Here is an 8,426-nt window from a genome sequence, read left to right as displayed (position 1 = left end):
CTCTGTCAAAATAGAGGCATCTACCAGCAGCAATATCACCACCCTCTGCTCATGTGTAAAAGGACACTGTGATGTGGATTCAGTGCTGTGACAGCGGGAGACTACCCCCGTGTGGACACAGAGGTGGCCTGCAGTTTGTGAAACTCCAGTATTTCAACTGGCTCACAATTATGATTTAGAATACATTTTTTTAGATCTTATTGATTACTTTAAGGCCCTTCATGGCCTGTTTCTCACTCTTCCTGAACTTTTATTCCCAGATCCTCATCTTACATTTCATGTTTTAGTTTGTTTAGTTTTTGTTTATAGATTATTTTTTGGGGCTTTTTGTGATGAATATTGATTATTATGTAGCCCAGTTAAAATTATGCATACATAAATAGTTGTCTGTGATAAATAAACAAATAAATAGGGTTTGTTAAAAAAAAGAATGGTAAAAATACATATTTTTCATTGAGTTAAAATGCTGAGTTCATGGGTTAAAAAATGTTAAGAATGGTAAAAAAAAAATGCATATTGCATATGCAAGCATGTATTTTTATTATTTTATTTTGATGAAGCTTTTAATTTGATAGAGTGGCATCTTTCTGTGTATCTAATCACGTGTGTTCTGCTTGTGGATTGGCTGGCATGTGTGTGCATGCAGAGAGAGAGAGAGAGAGAGAGAGAGAGAGAATTAAATTAAATTAAATTAATTGCTGCTCCTCTCTGCTGCTGCTGCTCCTCTCTGCTGCTCTCTGCTGCACCTCACTTTAACAGGTCCATTCGTCCTTCCACTAACTCCCTCCCACTAACAAGCTGCTGTAGCACGTGACTTTAACAGGTCCACCCCTCCATCCTCTAACGTAAGTTATGTCCATAACTATGGATCTATGAGACCGAAGGATGACCGTCACCACGGTCTTCACCTTGAATGAAGCCATTCTTCTTCCTATCTGCGAGACCATAATATCAACAAAGTCATGTGACTGACCTTAAGAGGCTGGCCGTAGGTTATAAAGCAACCGGAAAACCATGCCTCTTCCTCCTGCCTGGAACACGTCAGCCCGTTCTGAGCGACAAGAGATGGTGACGGTCATCCTTCGGTCTCATAGATCCATAGTTATGGACATAACTTACGATCTATTTCGACCTCACTCTGACCGTCACCACGGTCTTCACCTTGGATGACTAATATCAACATTGTCGCGAGGAACGGAAGATTCCACCGCCTCACCAACATGCTCGGCGGCCGACATAAGAACTGTGGAGCCAATTGCCGTAGACGTCACATTGACTCTATAAAACCTTGCAAACGTGCATGGAGTACTCCATGATGCTGCTGCACAAATGTCCCCAACAGCAACTCCCTTTAGAGCTGCCCATGAAGTGGCCACACTGTGTGTGGAGTGGGCTACCAGACCTTCTGGAACTGGGAAATCTTGGTTAGAGTAAGCCTGAGAAATTGTCTCCACCAACCAGTGGGACAGACGCTGCTTAGACAGGGGGTGACCAAACTTCTTGCCCCCATAACAAACGAACAGCTGAGTGTGTGCCTGCCTCAGCGTCCGAGTACGATCAACATAGGCCTTCAGTGCCCTTACTGGACACAATGTATGAAGAGCCGCTCCCTCTTGGCAAGATGGATCAGGTTGGAATGTTTCCATTTCAATAGCCTGATTCACTGTCTGAGGGCTTACCACTTTAGGGAGGAAGAACGGGTTCGGCCACAGGGACACCCCTGCATATTCTGCTCTCCACCTCAAGCACTCGCTGCTCACAGACAGTGCGTGTAGCTCACTCACCCTCTTGGCAGAGCAAATGGCCAAAAGGAATGCAGTCTTGTGTGACAGAAACTTAAAATCTGACTGTTCCAGTGGTTCGTATGGGGCTGTAGCCAAGGACCTCAACACCAAAGGTAGGTCCCATGATGGAGCCCGTAAACTCCTGCCTGGGCGCAGACGGTTAGCACCTTTCAGAAACTGGGACACTATGGGGTGCTTCCCTACCGAAAGACCCCCCAGTGTGTCATGGAAAGTAGAAATAGCCGCAGTGTAGCCCCTCAGGGTGCTAGCTGCCCTACCTGCATCCAGCAGCGACTGGAGGAAGTCAAGTACCAAAGCCACCGGGCAGGTGACGGGATCTGCCCCTTTATGGTGGCACCATGATGAGAACAACTTCCACCTTTGCTTGTAATTGTAGCGTGTGGAGGGTGCTCTAGCATTATCTATGGTCTCCCGAACAGCGTCACTCAGGTCATGAGAGACGGACTGAGAAGGGGCCAAGCCCACAGCTGCATAACAGCTGGCTTGGGATACCAAATTTTTCCTCCCGCCTGGGACAGAAGGTCCGCCCTGAGTGGCAAGGGCCAAGGTCGGCCGTGAACCAGGCGAAGGAGGGCCGGAAACCAATGTCTCCCCAGCCACCGTGGGGCTACCAACAGAACCTTGTAGTGCCCCCGGTTGATTCTGTCCAACACATGAGGAATCAATGGTAGTGGGGGAAAAGCGTACAGTAACCCCTTCGGCCACTCGTGAGACAGAGCATCCAGGCCCAGAGGACCACCTGGAGGCCTCAGGGAAAACCACAGCTGGCAATGGGCTGTCTCCTTGGATGCGAACAGATCTACCTGAGCCATGCCAAATTGAGTCGACAAACTCGCCACCACCTCTGGGTGTAGTATCCATTCCCCCGGGAGAGGCCCCGATCTGGAGAGGAGGTCTGCAGCCCGATTCAGCACCCCTGGTACATAGACAGCCTTTAGCGAGGCCAGACGTGGAAAAGCCCAAGGCAGAAGCCTCTGTGCAACCTTGAGGCAACGCAGAGACTTCGTGCCTCCTTGATGATTGACATGGTAAACTGCGGCAGAGCTGTCCGACTTCACCAGGACATGCCTGCCGCGTATGAATGGGAGAAAGGCCCTGAGAGCCAGATGCACAGCCCTCAGCTCGAGCACATTGATGTGTTCGGTGTCCCATGGAGGTTTCCAAACACCTCTCGCCATTCTGCCTTCCTAGACTGCTCCCCAGCCTGTCATGGAGGCATCTGTGGACACCAAAGTCCTCCTTGAAGGCAGATTGCCCAAGGGTACACCTTGTGTGAGCAACTTGTGGTCCCTCCATGGGCTCAGAGCTCTCTGACATGACTGAGTCACTCTGAGCTTCACATGCCTGTCCCTCCGTGGATGGAGGTTGAACGCATTCAGCCACCGCTGTAGGGGCCGAGCCCTGAGCAGGCCCAGCGGAATCACCAACACTGCTGCTGATATCAACCCCAGCAGTCTCTGAAAGTGAACCAACTGTAGGCGTTTGCCCAGTCGGAAGATACGCAAGACCGTTAGGATTCTCGCAACCCTCTGAGGGGTAAGGGACGCCTTCATCATAAGTGAGTTCAGGCAAAGTCCCAAGAATACTGTTTCCTGCCTCGGTTCGAGGTTGCTTTTCTTTAAGTTCACCCTGAAACCAAGGGATTGGACATGAGCTAAGACCCTCCCGGTATGCTGCATGACCTGTTCACGAGATGAAGCGCAGACCAGCCAGTCGTCCAGGTATGGCAGGATCTTTAAGCCTGCCCTCTGGAGTGGTGACAGAGCGGCTGCTACCACTCAAGTGAAAACTCTCGGAGAAAGGGAGAGACCAAACGGAAGGACCTTGAACTCGTAAGCTTGCCCTTGAAATGCGAACCGTAGAAACTGCCAATGTGCCCGACAAATGGGGACGTGGAAGTACGCGTCTTTTAGATCGATAGTGGTGAACCATTCCCCTTGCTCTATCGACTCTAGAATGTGCCGTGTGTGCAGCATTCTGAACGGCAGAACCTTTATGTAAGTATTTAGGCACCGGAGGTCCAGGATGGGACGTATCCCACCATCCTTTTTGGGAACAAGGAAATATGTTGCATAAAAGCCAGCTTGCTGTTCGCTGGGCCTTACCTTCGCAATTACTTTCTTCTGAAGGAGGATTGCAATCTCCTCGGACAGAACTTTTGCCTGGACTGGGTCCTTGACCAACGTCATCTGGACCCTGGAAAAAGGTGGGGGCCGCCGCCGAAATTGAATTCTGTAACCCCTTGCATCAGTAGCCACTACCCAGGGGTCTGAGACTTCCTTCTCCCAGCTGTCCAGACGTAGCTGGGAGTGAACCTTGGCGGCTGGCCCACCACTCCTATGCAGAGGTCCCCTGGGTCCCTGGACCCTTGGGGGGGCGTCTCCTTTGAGGAGCCCCTCTTGCTGTAGGCCGGGGCTGAAACCCTTGATGCTGCAGTCGCAGTCTTCCTGCAGCATCACCCGAACCTTGTGCACCTGAGCCCTGGCGCCTGCCACGCATCCAGGGCTCTGGATGACCCCAGGCAGCCTGGAATTGGTGCTGCTGGCCCGTTGGTCTCTGCCTCGTCGCTGCAGGCCGACTGAATGTGCGCTGCACGCTCTCTCGAGTACGCAGAGACTGTTCAGCTTTCTCCAAGACACTCTGGGAGTCAGAGTGAAAGACTCTACCCGGTACCACCGGCATGTTGGTAAGCTCCTTCCTGATGTTCTCGGGGAGGGTTGTCTGAGCTAGCCAGATCTGTCTGCGGGCCATCATGGCTGACGACATAGCGGAACCGATGTCACGAGTAAGCTGAGAGTGTGTGGACAGGGCCGCATCTATCAGGTTTCTGGTGTCCTGATCACCCGCACTAGCGGTCCTTCTGAGCGCTGCTAACAAGAGAGCGAGTGCATTTCCTGCACGCGCCGCGCGGGCGGCTGCATTATAGGTCCTACAAACCAAGTGGTCTGTCTTCTTGCACTCCTTACAAGGACAGTGTGGATTAGTGGTCACCCTATCTGGGCCTAGAGGGGTTAAAGCTGCCATTTCCCTCTCTACAGGCGGCATATCGCCCAAACCAGACTCATGGGGGTATTGTGCCTTGGCTAGCCTCCTGCACCCCGAATTAAACTGAGGGGCGCTACCAGGATTATTCCATGACCTCCTTAACATCTGACAATAATCCTCGGCTGCAGGAATAGTCACTGAGGGACGAGACTGCGAGATGCCAGCCCAGACTCCCTCCGATGAGCTAGGGGTTTCAATTGGAATTGAAAGGCCCATAATCTTAGCCGCACTCAAAACCTTTGAAAACACATCACTGGGAACAGAATCGCCAGTACCATCGTCTACGGACGCAGACTCATCTGTGTGAGATAGGCTAAGGCAATGTGACTCTTCAGCAATCTCTGGGTGACCCTCGTCCTCCAAGAGAGAACCCTGAGCATAAAGTGATATAGCATCAGGGTGATCTGTCTGATGTTCTTCATATGCCGGCAAGTCCCTAGGGGAGATCCCCTCCGAACAAGCCGCAGTCAGTGGAGCTGCTCTCTGAGCTTCCATTCTACTCACCCTGTCTGCCAGACCACGAATGGCGGCCAGGATTTGACACTGAGTATCCTCCTGCCCCTCTACCCCATCTACAGGTGGGGCTGGACTCTGCAGTGGCGGAGAGTTAGTCTCTGTGGCACGTTTTTTTCCATGCCCCTGGGACTGCCCCTGTTTACGCTTGCGGGAGCGGTTTTCCGTGCGACGCTCTCGTTCCCTACTAGGGGGAGCAGCTGCCCAAGTGTGTTGGGAATGCCCCTCAAGCCTAGCCCTTCGGGCCCTTTCCTCCAGAGGCAGATCAATGGCTGCTGGACATGGGCAATCAACGTCATCCATTAAATGCGCCATGCCCAAACAAGACGGACACTCACGGTGACCGTCGCGAATGTCCATGGCTGCCCCACAGAACCGACAAGTCTGGGGAGCCATAATTGTACCAATTAACCCCTCCTGCTGCGAACAGTAGTCAATGGGGATATATGCTCACTGGCTCAAAGGTATAAACAAAAATACTGCTCATAAGAACTAAAAATCACCCCTTTCCTGTACGCGGACGTACAAGGGGGAACAAATAACCAAACCCACCTACTGCGCACAGAGGTTTAAGGGAAAAATGAAAACGCCCTTTAAAACACAAGGGGAATACAAGGCAAAATCCTTGGCTAAATAAAATATGCCGAAGGGGGATTCGAACCCCGGCCTACCCCGGTAAGAGCGCCCGCTCTACCGGGTGAGCTATAACACTCAGTGGGCCATTTATCAGCGCGCCACTATTTAAATAAAGAACACCACTCGTGTACGCACGTGTATGAAGGGTGAAACAGAAAACTTAATTTGCGAAACAGCTGAAAGCAGTAACTCTGCAACTGCTTCCAAGGGGAGAATAAGCAAAGCTACTCACCCAAACGCCAACTTACGCAAAAACGCCAAACAGGCTATGGGGTAATCAGCCGCAGGTGATATCATTTATCTTACCTGCAACAAACAGAGAGTTACATACAGAACTCACGGGAAAAACCACAGAAATCCTCAGGGACACAAGGCACCTGCACACTAAAGTGACGGATTATTGGCTTCCCGACATACTTACCGGTCTCCGATGAGGCGAGAAAGGCAAAGAGGAAGAGGCATGGTTTTCCGGTTGCTTTATAACCTACGGCCAGCCTCTTAAGGTCAGTCACATGACTTTGTTGATATTATGGTCTCGCAGATAGGAAGAAGAATGGCTTCATTCAAGGTGAAGACCGTGGTGACGGTCAGAGTGAGGTCGAAATAGATCTCCCTCCTCTACTACTTTGCAGTTAAATAATCAACAATTATTTTATTCCAACAGGAGCAGTAAAGAATGGTTAGAAAAACACAACAGTAGAACATGTACTCAGTGGTGGAAAGTAACTAAGTACATTTACTCAAGTACTGTACTTAAGTATAATTTTGAGGTACTTGTACTTTACTTGAGTGTTTCCATGTTCTGATACTCCACTACATCTCAGAGGGAAATATTGTACTTTTTACTCCACTACATTGATTTAATAACTTTAGTTACTTTACAGATTCAGATTATTAATACAAAATATAATCAACTAATAAATGATGTATTATTATAGATTAAACTACCCAGCAGTATATAATAATAAATGATGTATTATTATAGATTAAACTACCCAGCAATATATAATAATAAATGATGTATTATTATAGATTAAACTACCCAGCAGTATATAAAGTCATTAAAATGAGCTCCACCGTAACCAGCTGTAACATTAAGTGATGAACACATTAATGCATCAATAAGTATAATCCAATAATATACATTATTCTGCATAATTCACACTTTTATGTTTGGTACTTTAAGTATATTCATATGCTAATATTTTTGCACTTTTACTTAAGAAGGATTTTGAACCCTTACTTGTAACAGAGTATTTCTACGTGGTAGTATTGTTTCTTTTACTGAAGTACAAGATCTGAGTACTTCCACTACTGCATGTACTATAATACAATAATAAATATGTAATACAATACTAATGTAACATGTCATTGAAACATTTATGATGGTCTTACCGGTCTCAATTAAATTGTGATGCCTCCATGACCAATTTAAGCAAATGAGACTGAGGACAACTATGTACAAGAAAAGTCAATGTGGTGAGAAAGCCTGCATGTTTTTGACAGCCTATTTGTAGAAGACTTTGGCTCTTCTCTCCTTCTGAGTGGCAAACCTCTCAATGACCTTCTTCTTAAAGTCAGGAATGTCTCTGACCAGTTTCTTCTCTATGGAGAGCATGGCCAGAGCATTAAAGTGATCCTTCGTCGCTTCATGGTTCTGGTGCTGCTGGTCAGGTTCACTGTCCTCACACAGAGAGGAAATGGAGGTCCTAGTCCAAAAATAAAGTCATCACACTCCTTAATGTGCAATTCTATTTATTGTGTGCAATATACTCCCTGTTGTTTACAGTATGTTTATATAATTCCCTTTTTTAAAACTTTAGTCAGTTTTTTAGCATTTTGATATCACGGGCCAGATGCAATGTAATGTTATTCTGCTGTGCATTTAGCCTGTGTATAATCTGAATAATAATTAAATGAATCTTCAATAATAACTAGGCCTCTTCTAGAAATTGACCTGGTGGATTGTGTTTAATAACTACTTTACCTGCATTATTATCCAAATCTGATTGTCTCTTCTCTTTCCTTTTTAAAATTCTAAACAGATATTATTGTGATGTGCTCTATGATGTTCATTCACTTTGATAACAAGGCACATTTAGGTTTTTACAGACTGTTGGAAGTGAGCAACTCATCTTTCTAACAACAGCTTTATCAGCAAATAGTAACTATCTGGGAATTATTTACCTGATCGTTAGCATGCTGTCTGTGAACCTCTGGTCTGAAGATGGACTACAAAAGGCACAGGTGTGTGAAAGAGAAATATATACCGCACGTCCTGCTGCTGTAACACTTTACATCAACATATAATAAAGGATTATCTTACCTTAAATGTGGATAACCATTGAACAAAATATCACTTCATTACCAAGGTAGGAATTGAAACTAAAAAAAGTAATGTATGATAAATATTGAGTTACTTGCTTG

The 8,426-nt window shown here is 47.2% G+C and overlaps 1 pseudogene; it reads right to left on the bottom strand.

The window, feature by feature from the left end:
• Positions 1-1,857: 1,857 nt before the first annotated feature.
• LOC119500445 lies at positions 1,858-5,759 on the bottom strand (annotated as a pseudogene).
• Positions 5,760-8,426: the final 2,667 nt, after the last annotated feature.

Source organism: Sebastes umbrosus, chromosome 13 (genome assembly GCF_015220745.1).
Source record: "Sebastes umbrosus isolate fSebUmb1 chromosome 13, fSebUmb1.pri, whole genome shotgun sequence".
NCBI classification, from domain to species: domain Eukaryota; kingdom Metazoa; phylum Chordata; class Actinopteri; order Perciformes; family Sebastidae; genus Sebastes; species Sebastes umbrosus.
This window is presented reverse-complemented; position numbering and strand designations above follow the sequence as displayed.